Raw genomic sequence first — 26139 nt, forward strand, 5'->3', positions numbered from 1 at the left:
AACAGCTGTTTTAATCCTCAAAACAACCCTGCCATCTTAGCTGATTGGAGGTCTGAGAGAGCTGCACAATAGAGAGATGTGTGGGTTTTCCCGTCACAATTTCAGGTGAATTGGCTCCTGCTTCATTTCAGTCAGATAAAGCTGTATCTTGTGGCCAGCCCATATCCAAATGGTCCATCTGGGGGAAGGCATTGTGATTCTATAGTTCATGAGAACCTTTCCCAATCTGGTATTCTCCAGATGTAGTGGACTTCGATTCCAGAAACACCATCTGGTTTGGTCAGTTCTATATAGCTCATAATCTTTGTAAAAGAAAAAGCATTAGTTTTTGAAATCATTAGTTAGTTTTTGGCCTTTTCTGGATTTTTCATTTCTTTGTAACCTGTCTAGTATTTCATGATCTTTTGGTATTTTAAATTGTGATTTTTCAATATGCCTTTTATCAACAAAAAAGACAATACTACCTATTGTACTTGGTCATAGGTTCCTTAGCTGTATTGGCTGTATTCACACTATACATTAAGCCATTATCCAAGGTTTATAAACTATAATTATGATTAAATTAACACTATTTGCTGGATTCAATCCAACAGAAGTACATTATGGCATGGCAGAGAGATACAAAATTTATTTCTCAGAATGAGTAGTGCCAGTTTTATTGGCTGTTTTTTCAACTTGGAAGTGTTTTTGTGTGTGAAAGGGGTAGACTGGATTAACTAAGCTTTGCATAAATGTGAAAAACAATGCTATCTCTTAAAACTCCTGACTTCAACCCCACACCCAAAGCTTCTGGATCTCATCCACTTTTAAGTGTGGCCAATGATGCAATCTGCAATCCAATGGAAATTACACTCCCTTGGATAGACAGCATGTGTACAACTAGATTTGTAGATTTTTAAAAAATACATACCATTAGATTTCATTAAAGTATTTCGATATAATGGGTAAAGAACAAGCACTGGATCAGTTATTATTGTTCCTCATCCCAATCTTCATTCTAACCCATTCCTACTCTGCAAGATTGTTGGATAAATAAATTAGAGGAAGGAGTGCTTTACTTGTTAAATTGAGCTCCTGAAGTAAATGAGGAGTAAACAAAAATGGTTAACATATTATGATGTATTAGAATTCCTTCAAGGAAATGTAAAATTAAATTAAGAGAAGTTTTGGTAATAGAAGAATACTTTGTCAATGATTTTCTTATGTACAGTTCACAGCAGGGTTTAAATTGGATGAAAGATTTTACAGTTATGAAGACAGTAAGATTGACTTTGAAACAGAATTATGTACTAATGATAAATATATAATTGCTAAAACATATAAACTTTGACTGAAATGTAAGCCCGAGGAACAATAAGTGGAAGATGTATGTTAAAATGGTCTAAACCTTTGACTATAGTATACAAATGGACCAGTGAAAAAATATGTACTGGTAGTTGAAAGGACTGAAATTTACTGTATCCCCTATTCTTAAAAATATTTTTTTTATAAAATGATGTACCATTAATATGTATTATCAGAGAAATTGTCTAGAATATACAAGAGCAGGTTGAATCTTTGCTGCAAAAGTGACGAACATGAAGGGACATTTTATCATTTTTGGTGGACATTAATTTTTTTTTTAAAGATACAAATACACACATTAATTCAGAAAATTAATTTAAAGTTTAAAGTGTAATTGAAACCAGAGACACCTTTAGCGAGTAATGGCAAGGAACTGGAAAAAAAAGTCATAGAACTTTTTATATATGATAGCTGCAACAAGTTTATTATATGCTCAAAAGTGGAAATGGTTAACTTTACCTACAATTAAGGAGTTGTTTAACACAGTGGAACTTGTGGACGTGGCTAAACAAACCTTTTTGATTAGAGGGGAAAAAACCCAGAATTTACATTTATGGTTGACTAAAAACCCTTTTTAGGCTTTTTTCAAGAAATAGGGAAGGGGGGACCACTTATGATTTGTGTTTTTGATGATTAGGAGGAAAAAACCCTTGGAGAACAGAAAAGAGTGAGTTTTCCTGTCACAGAGTAAGAGATGTTGTAATTGTGCTTATATTTGCTATAAAGGAAATCAGAAGCTTCTTTCTATTTCTTTCTGAGTCTTTCTTTCTGCACTTTTTCTTTTTTATTTCTTCCTTTCTTTACTGCATGCACTCTATTAATTTATGATGCTTTTATGTTCTTTGTAAAACTTTTAATAAAAATATTAAAAGGAGAGGAATATAATTATGCATATATTATTAATATACACACCCTTTATAATTAACAGAGGATTGTGATTTTATTTGTATGTCTAAAAAAACAGGAGTGGGGTAGGAAGCTGAGGAGGCTGCAATGAATTTTAAATGTAACTAGTACTTCTTAAATGAAAAGTATTCTTCTAAAACTAAGGTCACTTTCACACTACTATTTCCACCTCACTTCAGTGGTGGGATTCATTTTTTTTTACTACCAGTGGGTGTGGGTGTAGCTTGGTGGGTGTGGCTTGGTGGGAGTGGCAGGGAAAGGATACTGTAAAATCTCCATTCCCTCCCCACTCCAGAGGAAGGATATTGCAAAATCCCCATTCCCTCCCAATCAGCTGGGACTCGGGAGGCAGAGAATAGATGGGGCCAGGGCCAGTAAGAGATGGTATTCACTCGTTCTCCGAACTATTCCACTACCAGTTCTCCATAACTGTTCAGAACCTGCTGAATACCACCTCTGCTTCACTTGAGTAACAAAATTACTCTTCTACACATAAATAGTGAAACCCCAAAACAAATAATTCAAGCAGCCTTGATTTTTATACATCTGCTGTTCCAAAGAGAATGGAGAATCAGGACAAGTCTGATTTAACTCTCCCTCCCACTAAATCCAAGTAACATTTTGCTTTAAAAACCTGCTATGGCAGCCTTTGCTTGGGAGCTGAGCTGAGAAAAGAGGACTGTGTGTAGGAGTGCACTGTGCATATTGTGATATGCTGTTATAAGTTGAAATTCAGAATGCTGCTAAAAATGAAGTGAATCTTCACCTTCAAGAATTCTCTGAAATATCTACTGTCAATAGGCTGAAAGAACACGACAGCAATGTACTAACTTTTGAAAAACGTATCTAAGTTTTTTGCGTAAACTCCAGCTAAACATTCCTATTTAACTGAACTGTCGACAGTGAAACTTAAAAGTTCATCAATAAAATAGAAAATACATCTTTTAATAAATATAGAAATTGAAAAATGAAGTAAATAGGTATATCAAGCTTCCACAAGGCTTAATGCACTGTTTTCCTTCATTTCTTAACCCCTAGCACTATGTTGTATAAATATGTCGTGTCTACTCACTATGAAAAATGCATGTATATTTTTAATTTCTACAGAGACTTGAGGGAGAGAAAAAATAAAGGAGATTCTATCTACATTTTCCAATTCTTGCCCTAAACTATGGTTTTGATTCTGACATTTTGCAAAACCAGCCAAAACCAGCAATGTTTTGGCATGTTGTGAGTGCTACATATCATATTATTCAACTATTCAAATAATGTGATTGGTTAATCATAATTTATGCTGTAATATTGCATGAACATAGACAAAGACTGGCCACTATGTTTTGTTTTATAGAAGTCTGTTTCCTAATCTGTCGTTTTCTAGCATTAGAAGTATGTTTTATAAAGAAAATGAATGTAGGAGATTTGTTGTCATCTTTCTCTCTCTTCCTTTCCATGATTTAGGCTGTGTGCAAACTGTTTTTACAAGCCATGTACATGGATTCACACAACAAATTCATTTATAACTTTTTAAATACTGTGATTGCAAACTCTAGTGTCTGTTAACAGGATTCCTTGTGGGTAATTCACATTTTAATTAATGTATAACTAGCTAGGGTATAGTAACTGCAATCCAGATGCACTGTTATGCATTTAAACAGCTGATCATGGTCAAGACTTAAATGTCTTTCTTTTTTTCCCATTCATGATATTATTATATTTTTGTCCATATAACTCCAAACTTTTTACATAAGACCAAGTGGTCAGGTAGACGGGGAAAACACCTGGACTGGAAAATCAGGATAACTTCTAAATGACAGCCAAACTTCTATTTACAGCCATTGTCAACCCAAATGTGGTACATTCAGGAGAGCCCTAAATTTGTATCTTCACTGATTGGCTGATTTAAGTCTGATAACCATCCTTCAGCTGAATGTATTACATAGGATTATTGTTACAGTAGTAAAATCAGATGCCTTGAGCTCTCTCTGCCCATAGTCACTGAAATGATGATCAATGAAAGCTGAGAAAGTCTATTAATGGAGAAGTTAAGTTTCTGTTTTCCAGTTTCAATAATAACTGTGTGATGTTATCATTAGTTCTTTGGGAAAAGTACCATATCTAATTAAGACTCAAAGTCATTTGGTTATAGTTAAATAATGTATTTTCCACCTCTCAAAAAAGCTTACCCTGTTTTCCTGAAAATAAGGCCTCCCTGGATAATAAGCCCACTTGGGCTTTTCAGTTCATGTGCTAAAATAAGCCCTTCCCTGAAAATAGGTCCTCCCCCAAAATATTGCAACACAGAAGCAGCCATGAGGTGACCATGCTCGCCCCCTCCTGCACCTCAAAAAGAATAAGACCTACTCAAAAATAAGGCCATTTGCTTATTTTGGGGGTCAAAAGAAAATAAGACCCTATCTTATTTTCAGGGAAACACAGTATATGTCTATGGAGATTCTCAGTCATCCAGGTCATGGTTGTCCCAAAGATAATTTTTTTTGAAGTGGCAACTGTATTTTCAGTTTTTTTTTCTTTGAAGACATTTCCCTTCTCATTCAAGAAACTTCTTCAGAGGTGAAGAAGCTTCTTGAATGAGAAGCAAAATGTCTTCAAAGAAAAACCAGAAAGTCCAGTTGCCTCTTGAAAAAAATCACCTTTGGGACAAAAAAATCTTATAGTTTTTCAAAATTAAAGAGAGAACTATAAAATGACATTGAAGTAATTATGAGGAAATAAATTATACAATACTACCATTGCAACAAAATCGAGATGACAGGGATACAGAATAACAGGTGTTCACATTATCAGGTGCTGGGACTTTCAGTAACAAGTAGCATCAAACCAGGACAGATCAGGAGCAGGTAGAGAAAACATCAGTTATCTCAAGTATATGCTACAATCCACTGTTGCTGGGTTTCCAAAATCACTGCTTATCCTCATGCCTTTCTTTACCAGGTAATATGTTATGGCAGCAATTAAGGAGGCAAGCAGGTGATGGTTCAATGAAAAAGCTGAATCAGCATGCCAAATACCCACTAAGGCATCATGAGAAAATGTAAATGTTTCAAACATAAATACAGAGCAAAGAATATTTTAATAATGCCTCCGTCCGATTTTCCATGATGATAGCCAAATTAGTATTACTATACTAAGCATGGTTAAGGGCTCAGTGACCTTCTATTCCTCTTAATTCAAGCTCCCATTGATAGAAAATCCTTTGCACAGTTCAATTTTGTATACCTGTCAGGATGACTTCTGGATTGGGATGTATGTTCACTGTCATACATTCCTTAGTCACTATCGGCTAAAAGCCTTACAATATAGTGTACATCAGGCTGCTCACAAATAAGTATTCAGAAATTCAGCTGGTCCAAAATACAATGATATACACAATATTGGGTGCACTTAAGTTTGTCCATGTGCCATCACTTTTGTGAGAGCTGCACTGGCTTCAAGTAGGTTTCCCAGGTGCTGGCTATTATCTTTAAAGCCACACATATTAGCTGGAAGACTGCTAGGCTCCACTAGTTTCCTCTGATTCTACCAGATCCAACAGTATGGACATGAGTCTGTTTTATTAAATAGGACCATCTTGTGGGATCCTGAAGATGTCTGAAGGAACAGCCTTCCCTCCTAAGATCTGACTAGTCCCAACCTTGTTAGCTTTCCAGGATGTCATGGAAACCTGTCCCCCTCTTCAGCTAGTAAAGACTGACAGTTGAGTCTGAGGGTCTGTGAGTCACTTTGGAGATGCCTTATTTTATAATTTAATTGAATTTCTCTGTTCTGTTTTTTTATTGGCTTTTGTACATACTTTTTCTGAGTAATCAAACAAAATCACGTGTAAGAGGAGCACTTCAGGAAAGGCTTGTATGTAAGTGATTCCTTGACCTTTGTAGCTGCCTTATGCTAAATAAAACAAATTCAGGAAAGGTCCTGGAGTCAAAAGAATAAGGACAAAGAATATCTCTTGGGAGGGGATTCCAAGTCTGGAGCCCACTACTGAGAAAAGCTGTTCTTAAGTTGGTCCATGGCATCATAATGTTGTTCTGCCAGAATAAGAAGAGACTAAAGAGCCTGAGCAGGAATAAGTAAGAAGAATGTTATTCTATATATCAGTGGTGGGATTTAATTTTTTTTACTACCGATTCTGTGGGATTGGCTTGGTGAACGTGGTGTGGCATGGTGGGAATGGCTTGGTGGGCATGGCAGGGGAAGGATACTGTAAAATCTCCATTCCCTCCCAATCAGCTGGGACTTAGGAGGCAGAGAATAGATGGGGGCACGGCCAGCCAGAGGTGGTATTTACCAGTTTTCCGAACCACTCAAAATTTCCACGACTGGTTCTCCAGAACCTGCTGAATACCACTGATACTATATATCTATGGTAACAACTTCCCTTAAATTCTAGAAGACATATAATACTAGATAGAAAATGCTATTTTAAGTATTATTTCTTGTTAATGAAAATCCTTGGGGGATGAGATGAGATTGGACAAAATTCTCATGCTACCAATGGTTACATTTATGTCATTCAGTGGAGGCTATGTTAAACTATGATCATAAGAACCAATATATAGTGATAGCATCCATATAGCTGCTTAGAAAGAAGATGCAAAAGTTTCTAGAGGAAACGGCTAAGAGACAGATAGCAGTATTTTTCTTAGTACAAGATGCAGGTATTGTGATAGGGAGCCACAGTACATTACATGCTTTTTGAATAATGTTAAGCGTAAGTAATGATATTAACAATTTTACTGAAGTTCAGTAAACAGCTATTGAAGCATACACCAGTAATAATTATGTAGTCACTCAAGCTTTATTTTCAACTTTTCAGAACTCTTTCTCAATGATAACAAATCTTCAGGACCAAACATTGTCTGATGTTTGGTATGGATTTCCATTCAGACAAAACAAACAAGCCCTGCAAAATCTAATAGCCTGAAATTATCCTCATTATAAAGTTAAGCAGTTGCTGAGTATAATATGAGCAGCATTTCTTGATAATAGAGCTTTAAACTATGAAGGAATGCAAACCCTGTAAGAGAATGTAAAATATGGAAGTACTTAAAATGAATTTAAAATCACTGGGGACACATTAAAACACATTTGAGCCAACTGGCAAAGGATGAAGCACATTTAGAAACTAATCTATTCCATGATGTTGAATTTTGATTTTATGTTCAACTGTCTAATTTATTTTAATTTCTAATAATGTGGAATAATATTGGTGATTTGCCTTTCTCTAAAGAGGAGTCATGTAAATAATCATCAGCATTATTTCCCTTCACCAAATGGTGTTTCCTTCTTCAATGTGCTTTCATTGGCCAGGGTTGAAAAAAGAAAATTAAACAGGCACCGGACTTGGCTATCAGGCAATTTTTTTAATACCTCATTAATGATATTAATCCAATGGGCCTGATTTTTAGTTAGCTCCTTGAATGCACCGGTTCCAAAAATAAATTGCACCCGCAGGAACTCTGCTTGGATCTGTGGGCCTTCCAGTGCTACAAGAGCACCGAAGTTCAAAGTGATTTCTTCTGTACAATTAACCTCTGTTGTTCCTGCAATTAGTTACTACCGTTTGATAAATGCAGAACTGCTTGTCAGTTACTGATTTACAGACTTTGTACAGTTTACTAGTGATATCTTTATGCTCTGAAAACAACAAGAAATTCATGATCTCCAAAACATACAATTTTTTTTGGCAAAAATAAAAGTTAAAGGAGAGGTTTAAGAGGGAGGGAGAAGAAACATTAAAAATGTACAAGCTGTATCTCTCTGTGTGTTATGTATATAGCTTGCCCAGCATCCTTCTAAAAGAGAGGGCAAGTACTACACTGGTTGTTTGGAGAAAAACATACTTGGGTTTCAAAATAAAGCTTTAAATGAAGTAAAACAACTGCTTTGGTAATCTACTGTATTTCGATTCTGGTAGCACATTTTCATACTTTCCTATTTTTGAAGAAATGAATAAGCTGTAAAGATCATGAGTGTACATTTATATACATATAAATATTATTTTTGTTTAGTTTTTCTAATCCATAATTTCTCTGGAATTTCATGTGCATTTGAGGAGGTTCCTGTGGACTATAATGAGTTTTAGAGTTATATATTTTCTTTGCCTTTCTGAGACCTCATTTATCCTGTCATTCTAGGAAGCCTACTATCAGATTTTCCCCACTGCCATTTGGAATTGGATATTTAACTCCAAGGAGTAGCATTTGCCATAATCAATATCACCTCTACTTTTATGCCACCACAGACAGCTTCCTTTTTGACATAAGGGATCTTCAGACACATCTGTCTTAATATCTTTAGCCTGTCCCCAGCTAACTGGTCACAAAGGAGAAATGAAGGTGAGGAACAAAAAAATATTTTAAAAGTTCCTACACTTCTTTCAAGCATCTTCGCTTTCTTCTTTTCTAACAATATGTAATGCTATAAGGTTAACAATATTTCCATTCAGTTAACCTTGTACCCATTAGGATCAGAATTTCCTTCCTATAATCCACTACTTATTTTGTGATGATAGTTTCATGACATCCTTATCATTGTTTTTCTTTTTTGTGTTTTCAGATTCAGTTTTAGAGCCGGAAAAATCCAGTTTTACATAATATAACATTGCAAATACAAATAATTGTAGTACTGATTCTAAAAAACAGTTACTAGTTTAAGATCATGCCAAAAACCATCCAGATGTTTTGGGGGAACAGTTCTTGGAATTACCAATCCCTCTGTCATACAACTGTGATTTACAATAGTGTAGATAGTGTGATATGATAATTTCTATGTACAGTGTAGGTAGTTACATGCAGTGCACTAAACACAATTCACAAAGCTTCAGTAAGACTTAGAGCAATATTTGAATCTTGAGTGAAGTGTTTATGATCAGTTACATAGAAACTTACCAGTATTCAGATCAAGGAATAACAATATGTTTAAGGACAACTCTTGTTATTGGAAATTCTAAGACTATGGTAGATAAATGATACATTTAATGGAATTAGTAATACTGGGAAGATGGAGGAACCAGAAGTGAAACAGAGTTAAGTGCTGCTTGAGAAGGAAAGGTATATGGTAGCATACCTCACAAAATGTCTTGTCTCTTGAAAGCACATTGCTCAGCAGCAACATGATAAAGTATCTTTTGGAGGTGTATATTCCACCTTGACTCTTCATCAAATTATGGCCAATCAGTTTCCCTTGGCAGATGCATCTCCCAGCAATGGCTGGCTCAGAAGACACCGATATTAATCAAAGCAATATGGCTGCTCTATTAAATAGTTCTGAAATACTGTTGCATTTCACAAACACACTTTGCTTGGGGAAGGCACCTTTGAAAATTGCACTGTTGGTGAAAAAATCCCAAAGTATATTATTAGTGTCAGTAATTGTTTTACTGTTGGCATTAAATTAGTGGTTTAATTTAATTTCGGCTTTGAATAATACATTGCTAAGTTGATCGGCCTGGTTGCTATGAAACTCTTCTCTCTGCTGTCCTCTCCTGTTCTCTCTCTTTCTTTACCTTCAAAACCTGAGATGCAGCTTTTTAATAGCTGATGACCATTGACTTATTATTACTTAGGTTTTAATGCTGCTGGATTAAGACTTTGACTTGGGCATCCAAAAGGATAAGGGGTCAAAAAGTAAAGAAAGTGATTATGAGCAGGTCATTAAATCCTTTTCCTTCTGTACATGCATTGCCTGCAATGTACTTTCAAAAGGGATGGGACTTTCCTCAAATGGTTATGATGACCATCTCTACTTCTTCATTTTCCTTTTAGATAAGTGATGGCTAACCTTTTTGCCCTCACATGCTGAAATCACATGTGTGCGTACTCACACCCATAATGCAATGTGCCCCACCCCCTGCACATGCATGCATAACCTCCCCACACTCCCATCCACCCCATGAATGCATGCAACCTCCTCCTCCATTTTGGGTCTAGCAGGCCTTCCTGAAGCCTCCTGGAACTAAAAATGGGCTGTGGTGGCTGCTCCCCCTGCACCCCCCACATGTGAGCATGACACCCAACTCCCCATGCATGTGCACATGTCTCTTGCATGCGTGGAAGAGACCTGAAAATCAGCTGGCCAATGGGAGGTGCACAGGTATGCAAGGTGGAGCTGAGCTGGGTGATGGCTCGTGTGCCCGCAGAGAGGGCTCCGCATGTCACCTGTGGCATGCCTGCCATAGGTTCGCCATCACAGTTCTAGATGTTTATGTTCAAAAAAGCTTACAATTTCTTTTGCATTGCTGAGCTTTAATCCAGTCTACACAGATGATGTAACTCACCGTTAGAGCCCTGATGGGCAATCTTTTTATGCTGCAACCATAAAAACAATCCTTCAAGGCTCCCAGGGGACATTGCTGCTGATTCCATGAAATAACAGAAGGTGAATTGGTGGGTACCATTCAGCTAAGCCTAACTGTTTTTGCTTCAAAGCTTAACAATGTTGCTATCCAATTCTGACCCTATGAAACAGGGTGTTAAGCAGTAGTGGGATTCCAAATTTTTTCCTACTGGTTCGATGAGAGCGTGATTTGCAGGCACAACACTCAAAAACCGCCCTCAGTGTCAGCGCTGGTGAGCTGAGCTGTTGCTTTTTTTACCTCAGCTGAGGCATGGCTATCCACTCTGTCATGTGAATCAATTGAGCTAAAAAACAAGGGAATATAGGACAGGGAACAACAGGAGTGGGAGGGCGGGGCCAACCGGAGATGGTATTTTCTGGTTCTCAGAAGTACTCAAAATTTCTGCTACCACTTCACCTGAACTGGTCCGAACCAGCTGAATGCCACCTCTAGTGTTAAGGGAGGAGAAAGGAGGGTAAAGAGAAATGCACATATGCTGCAGTCTTCAGATGTTCTAACCCTTGTTTAAAGAAGGGTTTATTGGACACTTTATTTCTTTTGCTTCCAAGGGTAGATGAAATTAAGATACCATATATATATATATATATTCTTCTTAATTAATTAATTCTGTAACTTTATATTTTACTTCTTAGAATTCAGGAAACATTTGGCATCGTTTTGGATCATTTTGCGCCTGCTTAGTCACAGGTAAATATTCACTTAAATAATGGAAGCATGTTGCTTGGATAATGGTTTTAAGTTTTTAACCTTAATGTTTTGGTTGGTTTTTAGTCTTATGTTGGGATGAGATCATGCTGATATCAAACATGCAATATCATCCTTTCCCATGAACCTCCATATACTAGTAAATGTTGACAGAACTCTTCACATGTTTAGATGTACTTATGAAGGCTTTCACCGAAGCCCCTGGGTACACAATTACGTGAATGCTATCTCACCATAGTGTTCATGCTATGTGTGTTGTTGGCACTATTTGACACTCAAAGGCTCTGAAGAGTAGACAATTTTAGAGCTTTCCTAAAATTTTTATACTCAGGGAAGTCTTGCAAAATATTGGAACAGCTCCTAAGAAGATGCATTGGGCTCCCAATTTCTCCACCTCAGCATATCTTTTTCACTAGAATGTATTGAACCAGCTGGATTTAGCTAGCAGAGGTAGTTCAGAAGAACCTGAGACCTGGGTCAAGAAAGTATTTTAAGGAAAACCAACATTATGAATTAGATCCAGAAGCAAATAGGTAACAACAAGAGCTACTGCATCTTTGGTATCAAAGAACAAAATACATTATGCTATATCTGATTATCAGCTTTCAAGTTGTTTCCAAAAACAATAGTAAATGAGTTCAATAATCTAAACCTGAGATAACAAGTCACTGTCATCAGAGTCTTTTTCTTCAGGAAGCCTTACAATTGGTGCATCACTAGACTTCCCTGGCCACCAGGAGAGATTTATCACTAATGAGTATCAACTTCATCTTGCAGGGATTAGGTCTGAACATTGCTGTGACTCATCCAAGCAGTCACAGAGTCTATGCCTCCCTCAATATATCTGGTAATGGGTATCTGAACAGCATTTACTTTGTATTACAGCATTAACACTCATTGGATAGAAAACAAAAGTGAGGGTTATTTAAACTGAAATTGATACAGTACCTTGGAACATCCTTCATTAAACTTTAAGAAGTTTTTGAGAAGATTCAGATAAGCTTTTATTGTTACTCTTTTGCTAAAGGAAAACTTTAGATTTACTTTAAATTTTAGTTAAAATAGAGTTGTTTTTACCTAGAAATAGCAATAGCACCTAGACTTATACACCACTTCGCGGTACTTTACAGCCCTCTCTATGCAGTTTACAGAGTCAGCATATTGCCCCCAACAATCTGGGTCCTCATTTTACCCACCTTGGAAGGATGGAAGGCTCAATCAACCTTGAGCCTGGTGAGAATTAATCTGCCAAACTGCTGGCAGCCGGTGATCAGCAGAACTAGCCTGCAGTACTGTACTCTAACCACTGTGCCACCATACCTAACCCACAATGTAAGACCAAAATGAAACAGCAGCCTACTTTAGGAATAAACTAGCATATTTTTTAATATTTTTCTTTCAAACCTCTGGTCCATGCACCATATTTTAAAAAGTCCTTGGAAGCTCTCAGAAATTTAAAGCAAAGCTTTGATGCTAGTTAGCATTCCACCAGCCCGGGGGGGGGGGGGGCAGGATCTGTGGAAGACATAAATCCAAACCTTATGTAGATTGCCATTTTTGACTCTTGACTTTCAGACATTTTAGCCTAAGATTTTGACACAACTACATTGTGGCTCTGTTGTATTCAATGTATTTCATTCAGTTCCTTCCCCCATGCCCAAAATATTGTTTTTCCAGAGAGCAAATAAATAATCCTGGAAACACCAAAGTGTTACTTACCAAGATTTTCCATCCTTTATGGTTTTGCCATCAGCTGATCTTAATGGGATCTCATAGAGCCCCTTGACTCTGCCTGAATCACGGTATAATTGCCAAGAGTCTCAAAAAGAAAATGGTGAATTATTTCTGCCTTAACACAGCTGAAATTTGCCTGTTGTAACATGATCTGACTCACCCATTTCCCTCAAGAATTAAGAAGAGGGAATAGTGGAAGCGAAGTTGCCACATTTAGTGTGTAAAATATAGCAGCTATTAACTTTTTGACATATTTTTCTTACGGATTCTTATTGGTGTTGACTTCAAATCAGAGTATGATATCATATGTAGCTTGTTCATATGTGATCAGAAGCCCTTTGAAACACCACTTTTTTTTTTGCTTTGGGAATGGGGGCGGCAGGGAGGTTTACAAATCAAGCTTTTTGTACCCCTTTCTTTCAGAAATGCAGAAATTAAGGAAAGTTCAACTAAACTAGTCATTTTGTGATCTCATTTCACTGCAAATAACATGGTAGAACAAAAAATGGGATTTTCCCAGCATACATGGGGGGAAAAAGCCTTACTAAAAAGCTTTACTCAAAAGCCTTACTAAACACTGTGGTCATTCAGTGAATGTGGCAGTTGTTAAATGAATGCATTTTATCCAATGGATGGTAAATGCCACATAAATTATTAACCTGGTCATCTGAACAGGACACATTATCTTGTCTACCAACTTCTTTTATGAAAGTTTGTAGTGATGAATACCTGGTGCAACTACTTAAAGTAAAGGTCTAGATTTCTTTCTGGCCTTTGTATTCTAGTATACATAACTGTTCTGACCCCCCCCTTCACGGCTCGTTAACAAACGCAGGCAGGCAAATATAAAAGGACTTTTCTTTATCAGTTTTCAGTTCAAACTGGCTTTGAGCCCAGAAAATAACAGAAATACAGTCTTTGACCAGATAACGTAATGAAAACAAATCTTTCTTACGGCAACTCAATTTGAACAAAATGAAAGCAAAACATTTCTTCCAAAGTCTCTCTGAATCAGAGTTACAGACATACAGAGAGAATCTTACATAAACCACGACTGATCATCAAACAATGTTGTACAAACCAAGGCATGCACGAAGGAACGACGTTGACTCCAGCGACTGGGGCATGGCACCATCTGTCCTTTTATCTTCAAACCTCCTCCCACAAGCCCCAGCTGCATACTGAATTTTGTATCCTGAAAAAACTCTCAGCAGAACTGCTGAATCACAACACTGAATTTTGTATCCCGAAAAAGCTCTCAGCAGAACTGCTGAGTCACAACACGTAACATTGTATTATTGTACCCATGCCAAGACAGATTACCAGATTCCTGGGTCTGATGAAGCTACATGGATATATGATAAACCCTCAACCATGGATACTTAAGTATGGACATGTGAAATTATGCTTATTAAATCATACCGTGTTTCCCAAAAAATATGAGCTACCCCAAAAGGGGGGTAAAATTCAGCAGGTTCTGGAGAACTGGTAATCGACATTTTGAGTAGTTCAGAGAACCAGCAAACACCACCTCTGGCAGGTCCCAGAGTGGGGACGAAATGGATATTTTGCAATATCCTTCCCCTGGAGTGGGGAGGGAATGGAAATTTTGCAGTACCTTTTCCCTGCCCACCAAGCCATGCCCACAGAACTGGTAGTAAAGTATTTGAATTTCACCACTGCCCAAAAGTAAGTTGTAGCTTGATTTTTACATGTGTTCCCAATATAAGTCCTACCCCCAAATAATCTCTAATTAAGACCTCACACACTCCAGGGTGCACGGGTAAAATGGGGTGGGGATGGGGGTGTGGAGCTGCCCTACTACTTACCTTTGGAGTTGCAGCCAGGCCTCACACACCCTGACACCTCCCTTGCCAGCCCATTTCTGTAGCCAGCAAGGCCTGCAAGATTTTCCTGAAGGCCTCTGCAGCCAATAACGGAGCTTAGAGGAAAGACTTGCGGGCCTCAGAAGACATTCCTGAAGGCCTCTGACAGCAAAAAGGAGGCCGGGGGCGATGTGTGTAAATGAGGTGAGTCAGTGTATGACACCCTCCACTCCAAAAATAAAACCTGGTGCCTTTTTAGTGGGAAAAATATAAGACAGGGTCTTATTTTTGGAGAAACACAGGTAGTTAATAGCAGTAGATGAAAATTGAAGGTCCTCATTTAGTTCAGTCTAATCTCAAAATATATTTGATTGAAAGCCAATTTGATTGATTCAACAGAAGTTTTGAAATCTGCCTAAGGCTGCCTAAGACTGCTTTTGTTCTTTCATGTATTCTTTATCTTTAAAAGTGGATTTCTCCCCGCCTCCCACCATTTATAAATGCTAGTGGGTATTTTCTTCTGAAACGCTCCAGCAAATGCATTTGGAGGATTTTAAAATACATTTGGATGACTGCAGTCTCCCCAGTGATTTTTATCACTTTTTTTTTAAAGCAAACTGCCTTAGAGCATGGTAAAATACAATGTTTAGTCTTTGAACTTAAAAATGTCTGGAGAGTGGCTTAGTACTCCATATACTAGGTTTTCTTCTTTTCTTTAATAAGTCAAGGCTTTGGAATATAACAGCTCTATTTTGATAGAATGAAAGTGCCTCACAATGTGTGCAAAAGGGGGAAAAAACGAATTGTAAGCCAAGAGAGAAAGAGAACTAAAACATCCTTTTGGGTTCACAATTGACATCAATATTTTAAAAAGCTCAGCACTGATCTGCTTACTGCTGGAGCAACTATGCAACACTGAAAGAATATGTACAATATTAAGTACTAATTGGGTGGATGGTATCTAGCTCAGTTTTACACTATTTCATTTCTAGAATTGTTCTTGATACAATGTACAAATATTAAATGAAGTCTATTCTGCAACTTCAAGTATGGACAAAGAATTGGAGAGAGAAAGTAGAACAGATATAGTGAGAAAGATGATCCTATCTGTGATATATGTTGTATGATATGCTTAGGTAATGTTATCCATGCCAAGTAATCATCTTTCCTTTAATTTCTTTTGTCCCAAAATATATATTTTTGCCTTTTTGGAAGATGGGAATTACATCATCCCTTTTCCAATCTTCTAGTAGTTATCTATGCTCCAGGATCTTTGAAAGATATGGTTCAGTGGTTCTGAGATAACATCTAACAGATCCCTCAGAATCTTAGGATATAATTCATCTTGTCCTGGTGATTTGAACTCGTCTAGGGTGGACAGGTGCTCTCTTACCTTTTTCTTGCCTAGTTTAAGTTGGATTCCAAATCTGTTTTTGCAGTACTGTTTTTGATAAGTTTGACTGTTTTTTTCTTTTTGTGTAAAAAACAAGTTAATAAGTTCAGCTTTCTCCCTGTTGCTCATCACCTTCTTACCATTTTCTACCATTAATGGAAGAAAATCAATATGTGAAGATTTTTTATTCCTCCTCCTTTCTTGAACATCATTTAAGGCAAGGATAAACAACTTCTGAATGTATTTTTCATGAAGGTAGCGCGCTCTCTCTCTCTCTCTCTCTCTCTCTCTCTCTCTCTCTCTCTCTCTCTCTCTCTCTCTCTCCCACACACACACACTCTCTCTGTGTGTTTCTGGGTGTGTATTCATTGTATTCACAATTAAATGTAACTCAAATAAAATAAATACAATATGATTAAACACCAGTCTTATACTTAACAATTCTCCCCTTCTGTCATATTAAACATGTTAGTTTCATAGCAACATCAGGAAATCTTAGGAATTGTTTTTAAGATTATTAGAGAGCCACCTGTAATCTTGAGAATTAAGGTTCTGCATCTCTGTTCAGAATTTTTTTTGTCTTTAAATTCCTAAATTTCCTGTACCAACAAGCCGAGCTTAAATAAAGACTGTATTGGTTATTATTCTTCAAAATAGGAATTTCTGTCCAGGCAGGATACTTCATCAATGGGAGGATCATATCTCCAATGTTTCTCTCCAAATTTCACTAGTCAATGGAAGAAATGAAGAGCAATGAAGATGGAATCAATTCATGTATCCATCTCTCTCCTCTCCTGCTTTCAATTGTTTCAGTATGTCAGGACAACAAATACTGTTATTAAAATGCAAAAGATGGCATGAATAGCAATAGCAATAGCAATAGCAGTTAGATTTATATACCGCTTCATAGGGCTTTCAGCCCTCTCTAAGTGGTTTACAGAGTCAGCATATCGCCCCCAACAACAATCCGGGTCCTCATTTTACCCACCTCGGAAGTATGGAAGGCTGAGTCAACCTTGAGCCGGTGAGATTTGAACCACTGAACTGCAGAACTGCAGTCAGCTGAAGTAGCCTGCAGTGCTGCATTTAACCACTGTGCCACCTCTGCTTCCTCTGAAACAGCCTGGCTTTATATGGAAGCTTTAATTTTGATATTTTTGTGATTTATAGCTGCCCATAGTAACATATTTAGGATGGGAAGCCATATAAATAGCCTAAATATAATATAAATTAGCAAGCATCCTAAGATTGTTAGTCTCTGAGTCCATTTCTTTTTCTGTGCTTTAATTCAATTTGTATATTTTAAAAAGTTAGAGCTGAAGATATATACCATAATTTTTGGAGTATGATGCACTTTTCCCCCTAAAAGAGAGTGAAAATTTGGTTGTGTCTTATATACTGAATGTAGCCCCGCCCACCCACCAGCCCCTACCCTTTGGCCTCTGCCACACAGCAATTTACATCCTTGCAGCAAAAGGGAAAATGGGGCTTGCAGAGGCAGCAATAGGCTATAGCAATCCCTGCAGCTTGAAACAGCTGATCATCAGGAAGCCCATGCTGAAACTAAAATTAAGACTGAAATGGGATGTTTGCTGTATACTGCAAGGAGGTAAGTCAATAACTATCAATGCCTATAGAATGTTCAAATTATTAGACTTATTTTTTTAAAAGTGCTTTAATATTGTTCTAGACAACTTAACAAAATAAAGAAGCTTTTAAAAATAAATGCTTGATCTGAAGAGCCTCAGTGCTATTGTATCTTCTTTTAAATAACAGAGAATAATGTATACTTTCAGAAAGCCACATCAATTTTAACAGCATCTGTACAAGTATAATCTGAAATGTAACACCACAAACATGTATATCATCTGTACTGTTCACTGTTTGATGAAAGGAGGCAAATTGCTGGGAGGCAGAGTCAGATTTCACCCCCTGGTTCCTCCCCAAAAGCTAGGTGTGTCTTATATTTTGGAGCATCTTATACTCTGAAAAATACCTAGAAGAAATACCTGCCTGACAGATTTGCAATAGTTCTTTACCAGGATGCATCCTGGTAAAATTGGAAAACAAAATAAATAAAAGTGATCTATTTTTCAAAAAGTCTTTTAGGTCCTCAGGTACAGAAAGTTTGCTTTGGATGTATGTGTGAGTCAAAGAAGTGATGAATAATAGTATCAAAATACAGCCAAGAGGACAGCCAAGTCTGTTTGATATTTCTTTGAGCTCATGAAGTTTCTTTGGCTTGAAACATTAGCGAAAACCTTAATTCTTCATTTTCCTACAGGTTGTCTAGAAACATTTACAGATAAACATGCCATTAACCTAAGTCATAAACTCTTCATCTATGGTGTCAGTTCCCAGGAAGATTCATGTCTCATGCATTACTAACCCAGTTTTACACAGCTCTGTATACTCAGTATATTCGACCATAAAGACATGTATCAGTGCTAGAGTTGTATATGCCTATATTGTGTTTTGTGAAACAGCTTTTGTGAAACTCTTAGTGGAAGAGTTGGAATTCATGCCAAATGCAATTTCTGGTATTCAAGGTTTGTAATATTAAACTATCTTTTATTTTGAATAGCTCCTTTTACAAAGCTATTTGTATAATTTCTACAAAGTTGTACGATTTTTAATTTCCTTCCAGAGAATGTCCACGAAGTTCTGGATGATTAATATAGACAAAAAAACAGTAAGGCTATGTAAATCAGCCTTGATCACATTACAATTAAGATTTGATGGTGGCATGATTCAGTTTAGATGACGCACAATTAATTCCTCTTGCTTCCAGGTTCAATTGGGAAAAAATGCTTCAACAATAGATTGTAAAAGAAAACATCAAAATGCCTAAGGATCTTAAGTTTTGGTGTTTTATTTTTGCAGAGTGGGATGAAAATATCAGCATTGATTAACTTTTAAAGGATACTAACCCAATAAATGTTCAGTCACACAGTTTAAGTTTAAATATAATGGAATTTTAAAGTATTCCTCCTAACTATTATATGGCAGGGATGAAAACAAAATGGCACAACAGCTAAATAGCCACCAAAGTTTTCCTGAGATCACTCTCCTTGGAGCAAAGAGGCTTGCAGGCATGGCTCATAAGAGAGTCAAGCATCTGGGAAATCAGGCAACATCAATAGGTAAATGGTGGCATGATGTAATTGCCAGAATTGGCCTCCTGAGATTACTGGCTACTGTAGGCTGGGAAGTTGGCTTATCTAGAAGTGGAATCTCTCCTAGGACTGATCAGCAATATTCCAACTCACAAACAGGGGTTAAATGCTACAGTTCTGCCTAGTTCGTTGGAACCGGTAATAAAAGATTCTTCCGGTTCCCCGAACCAGTAGTAAAAAATGCTTTTAAAAAGTTTAAAAAAAAAAAAGGTTCCCACGATCGGGTGACACAGTTGATTGTCACAGCTGATGAATCTTTTTAAAAAACTTTTTTAAAAGCATTTTTTACTATCTATTCACCCACCTGGTAGTAAAAAATTTTTTAAAAAGTAAAAAAAAAAGGTTCTGACTATCAGCTGTTTGACAATCAGTTGTGCTGGGGAAATGTCATAATCTTTTCTTCTTACTTTTTAAAGCATTTTTTTTACTATCTATTACCTCTAACCGTGACTCTGTGAGGTTCCTGCTTATTGCAGGGGCCATTTTGTGTGAAATCCAGCTGCTTCTGCATTGTGTGTGAGTGAGTTGTGTAGGAGTCAGTTGTGTAGCTTTTGTGTTAATTTTGTGTAAAGTGTGACAGTTAGTTTTTGAGCTCTCTGTAATTCTGTGAGGTTCCTACTTGTTGCAGGGGCCATTTTCTTTGAAGTGTAGCTGCTTTTGCATTGTGTGTAAGTCAGTTATGTGACTTTTGTGTTGTTTGTATGTGAAGTGTGAAAATAGGTTTTTGAGCTCACATGACCATGACCGCCAAGCCATGCCCACCCAGTCATATGACCACCAAGCCACAACCACAGAACCAGCAGGGAAAAATTTTAGATTTCACCACTGCTCACAAAGTGATACACAAACAGCAATGCACAAACCATAGCAACAAATAGAAGCAACAGAAAAGAAATCCATCACATAGTCAAAGCAGTTGAAAGCTCTCCAAACACCTGGGTAATAACCATTTCAATTGGATGTCGTGAATCACCTCTTTGATTCAATTTGATTCAAAAGGAGGGACGTGTAAATAGCTCGGAAAAAAATTCTTCAAACAGAATCAAAATTGCACATTTCCTTTGTCTCATTTTCAAGACAACAACATAGAACGGAACACAAGACTGAAAAAGATTGTAACATATTAAGCAAATGAAACCTTTCTGATGCCACTTTAAAAAAATGTCATTTTTTTTACCAATTTCTCTATTCCTGCTCCTGCATAATGGCAATATTTTTCTTACCCCTCTGATGAGTTCAATACTCCATACTAACTTGAATATAGTCCAATGTAGAGTGATCCTTGAACCAGTTTCTTCTCCCTCCCCTGTTAATCTTCGAAAGTGCCCTTATGACTACTTTAAGATGGAAAACACTTTTGTAAATGCTGACATATTCTTCTGAATGCTTCTATTCTACACTCAAAGATCACATCCTACAGCTAATGATCCTTATTCAATGTTGTTCTTAAATCAGTGCTATTTAGGTGCATCACATTGCCTCTACTAGGCATTTTATGCAATGAATAGAAACCACTCTCACTGCAAGTTTGACTTCAGAATAACAGTTTGCCCATATTTATGGAATAGGTATTTGTTGAGGTTTCACACACTTCAAAGACATGTGGGAGGACAATTTTTGTAATGCTTCAACTAACAGCATCTTTGTAGTTTATTAAACAGTGCATGGAATGGATATTTGTTTTTCATCTGTTTTACAAAAGTCTGAATATTTCCCCCCACAATGCTTTGCAAAGCCATCCCATTAAAACATATTATAGCTTATGATTACTCTTTCCTTTGTATTGAAACTTAGCCACATGACGGAGAGACTAAGTTTCTCTTCCCCCACCCCAGTATTTAATTTTGTTTTGTCTTGTTCTTGATTCATTAAAAATCGAAGGGAAAAACAAGCAGAGGAAATTTTGTGTGCATTTTTGGTGGACATTTATCCTAATTTTTGTATCCTAACTCACGAACACTTGTATGGGTCTGTCTTCCCAACAGTTGCTCCTATTTTTAAAATTATTTACCCCATTAGAAGAGACTGACCAATCACTTATCTGAAATGGTATAGGATCTCCTGCTTGAGCAGGGAGCTGGACTAGAAGACCTCCAAGGTCCCTTCCAGCTGTATTCTGAGTGATTGTTTGTTCTTCCAGAGAAGAATATCATCATAAAGTTCAGATACTAAATCTAGCCCAATCTTTTGGTTTGTATCAGGGGTGTCAAACTCACGACCCACAGGCTGGATGCATTACATGCTGGCCATACCCATGTGATACATCACATGACAACAACATAACAACATGAGTTTGACATCCCTGGTTCACATGAAGATTCAGAATATGATAATTAAATAAAATTGAGTATATGTCTATGGAGATTCTCAGTCATCCAGGTAATGGTTGTCCAAAAGGTGCTTTTTTAAGAAGCAACTGGACTTTCTTGTTTTCTTTGAAGATATTTCACTTCTCATTTAAGAAGCTTTTTTAGTTCTGACTGGATGGTGGGGAATGAAAGAATGTATATTCCTTGCAGACAGCTGGACATGTGTATTATTTTAGAGAGTCATTAAGGCCCCTTGGAGGTTATCTGTGTCCTCAGAGTCACCCAAGTGTGCAAATGGGTGGGGACCCTTCTTGGAACTGTTGAAAGGTGTTGTAGATAAGATAGATGATGTCATATCCACACCATCTGTTGAGACAGGGCTATTCAATTTTGACATAGATGGCTTCTTTCATCCCTCTTTCAAACCAATGGTCTTCTCTGTCCAAAATGTGGATTTTGCTGTCTTCAAAAGAGTGGCATTTAGCTTTTAAATGCAGATGGACTGCTGAATCTAGTCTAACATAGGTGGAAAACACCATGGGGACTAGAAGCAAAAATGTTTTCAAAGAAAAACCAGAAAGTCCAATTGCCTCTTTAAAAAGCACCTTTGGGACCAAACTGAATAAAATTATTATTAAACCGACTTCTCCATCTATCTACAGTCTATGAAAGAACTACCACCAGTGAAGTAATTGTTGACAAAATGATGTAAATAAAGAGTGGTTCATTAACCTATAAGTTTTTGATGCTCAACACATATAACACATGTGAACAACGCTATCATCATGAAGAATTATATATCACCAATTTGGTACATATAAACCATATTTCCAGTAGTTTCAATCTCCATAGGCAAACCTGAATTGCCAAGGTTTGAAAATATTTTCCTTGTGTGAACTCTTAAAATTTCTTGAATCTACAGACCTGGAATATAGGGAAATGAAGCTAACAACATGTTGATCGCAGTGGCATTCCTACCAAGTGAAAATGGATAGAGCTGGTTCTATGAAGATTAAGATAATGATGGGGAACTTGCATCCTCATTTGACATGGAATAAGTACTTAATCAGTAAATTGGAAGAATCTAAATCCTAAAACCTGTATAAAAAAGGAAAACTGAGCAGGATTACCATAGTAATTTGATAAATAACTGAACCTTATAAATGCAACACATTGACTTTTATTTATTTCCAACAAACTCAAATATGTGCAGGAATAACAAATGTTATAAAACATTTTGTCTGGTGGCCTCTGGCAGACTTAATCATCTGGAAAATGAAAGCCACGTTATGCATCTTCGTAATTACTCTTTCTTTCAGGAACAAAAAGAATGAAATGAACTGGCATCTGCTCTGAGGTTCAGAGTTACTAGTTTAGGATTTTGAAATGGAATCCATCTAAAATATGATCATTTATAACTCCTCACAATGGCTCAACTTTGGGGAGTTCCAGTTACACCAAGGCTTTATTAAAATTTCCAAGAGAAAATGCTTTAGATGACAAACAGTGGTTGGAAATTAAGCAGCTTGGCTTAGTTTTCCATTTGGAAGAGGAGACTTATAGTTTAAAGCCATCTTATTACATTTGTATCACCAAATTTTGAGAACCAATAAGTTCTTCAATGTTTTTTTTTCCTGTTTCTTTATTGAGGCTGTCCTTTGGCTAAGAATTAAGGTTCTGCAACATATTCCTAAGAATTTTGGATTTTGTCAATTTGGGCAAAATCCTTGATTCTTATGGGAAATAATCTTTCCAAATCCAAAGAGAGCACACAGGAAGCTTTTGTTTTGTTTTTAAGAGTGCTAATTGCAAACAAGAAGAAGAAAGAATGTTGAATGAGCTTTTTTCATTGCCCAAAGGCATAATTGGCTTATGCTTTGGCCTCTTCAATTATTATGTCCTGTACAGCAGTCTTCCTGGAGTATATTGAATTAGCAGTTTATAAGAGATGCAATAAGTCAGTAAACAAATGGGTACATAAAGAAGCAGCTTGAAATGATGGCAACAATTTGGTGAACGGAGAAGATATACTATGTGAAAACAGGAATAACAGATTTAAATCCAAATCTGTGCACCGCTTTTGAGGTTCAAAACCAAACTAAACATTTCTAATGGACATAGCACCAGACCTACTAGAACTAGAATTGATTTTAGCCAGCATTTGATCGGCTCTAGCACATGGAATTTATAGTCTATAAGCAAATGCACATGGATTGATTATCCAACATCAAATCACTGTCAAATGTTAGTGTCCATGTAGACAGATTTCATCCATTACCAACTATCCCTAATCTTGTCCTTGAGGTCTTCCAATGGTGCACCCCTTTTCCACTGTAACTGAGTCAATCCATGTAGCTCAGAGGTGGGTTCCTACCAGTTCGCACCTATTCGGTAGAACCGGTTTGTCAAATCTACCGAACCAGTTAGAAGAGGTTCCACCAGTGGACCCGGAAAGCAGGCCACACCTACAGAAGAGGTTCCTAAATTTTTTGAAACCCACCACTGGTCCTTGGATATGATTATTCTACACTATCATGCTCATATTTATAAAACTCAGTGCCTCTGTGAAAGGTAAGGATGACTACTGTGTTTGTGGTGCAACACATTGCGTGTGTTGAAGTTGTTTTAACACAAACCAAAAATGCCTTTTAAAAAGCAAGTTTACATCATATTCTTATGCATGCCAGTGCTGTATGTGAGGTAATTTAAGGTGGTTCTGACAAGTGTCATTGGCATCTTCATATCCGGTCACATGTGTGCCAAGCCACTCCCACAAAGGAGGCCACACCCACAGAGTAGGTTCGAACAATTTTTGAAACCCACCACTGATGTAGTTGTTCTCTTTTATTTCCTTCCTTCTCTGCCAGATTAGAGCCTTGCCAGAGAGCTACGTCTTTGCAAAAAGTATCCAACATAGGTTAACCTTGGTTATTTTTGCCTCAAGCAAAACCTCTGGGTTGATTTGGTGTTTGATGATCCATCAGGTTATTTTCTTCTTCTAGTGTAAGAGAGTGCTAGTCCAAAACCCAGCACTGAGTTACTCTAACCCTGATAGCAAAAAGAAGTATTAAAAGGGCAAATATTGTACTAGCTAAAGAAGTATTTCTTCTTCTATGAAGTAGCCAAGAAATGGCTAAGGTAACTTATAAGTAAGTAAACCACTCTTGTCAAAACAGACAAGAGCACTTGAGACAACACAAGGGGAAAAAATAATTTTGAAAACCAAAGTAAAAAAAACCCTTTGAAAATAGTAAAAAAAAGGTTTGTGAGGAGAAGGAGGTAAATAAAGGATTGCTATTCCAGTCAAATGAGGCAATATGCAACACAGATAAGGATTAGTTTATAATCTTAGGCATATCCATTTCACAAGAGGTATTTCTTACTAAAGGTATGGATAACAATGGTCTGTTTTGCCTGTAAATCACAGGTACAATCAAATCCCAAGCATGTTCGGACTATCCTAATTAACTGATCTTTCTTTTCTCCTAAAATCTCTACTGTGTGAGATGGGTGGCCATATAAATTACTTAAACCATCACACAATAAATGAATACATCCATTTATCCAGCAAGCCAGCTGTGGGAAATTGTATCATGCCTTTGAACCTATGAACCTTTTGATCCCTGCAGCAAATAGTGAGAGAGAGGTAAGGAGGAAAAGTTTCAGGTGATGCCCTGTGTTTGTATCTCACCTGCCTTGTTGTTAATTCAATCAGTGTCTGGGTATGAGGGGCAAAAGAAGATTCCTGTTCCTCTCTCGCCCTTGTGTTTTCCTTTCTTCAGAATGAAGATTAGATAGACATGGCATTTTTCTTTCCCCCTGGATTTCTTAATAAGAAATAATAAGATTTTACTTCAGACATACTGACTATTAATATTTGCTGGGGTAAACATAGCAAATATTCTGCCTGTAACACACTATATTGGGAATATATGGGTGTGCTTACCACATTATTTTGTCATTCTGATTTTGTTTGAGGATTTAGCTTCTCACAAGATCTCCTGATGATTTCAAATCCAATACTAGCATACCGTTGCCCATCTCTCCACAACCAGGATGTACACACAGCTTATGCAAATACCCTCAGGATTCATCTCAGCTACCAGTTTTTTCAAGATTTAACTTTGTTCTGCTTTGTGCTAATGAAGTGTTGCCCTTGCTGGTTAGCCCTTCCAATATGACTGGGAATTCGACTCATGTCTTGACAGAATTCTGCACATGAAGGAAAGATTGCCTTTGCTTTGAAATTCTGCACAATGGGGGCAGGTTTAATGCTCTTGATAATGAATTAATGGGTCCTAACTTAACCTAGGCACTGGGTCGCATTTTTACTGCTGTCATAATAATATAAGATTGAAAATGCCACACA

The sequence above is a fragment of the Thamnophis elegans genome, chromosome 4 (assembly GCF_009769535.1).
Source record: "Thamnophis elegans isolate rThaEle1 chromosome 4, rThaEle1.pri, whole genome shotgun sequence".
NCBI classification, from domain to species: Eukaryota; Metazoa; Chordata; class Lepidosauria; order Squamata; family Colubridae; genus Thamnophis; species Thamnophis elegans.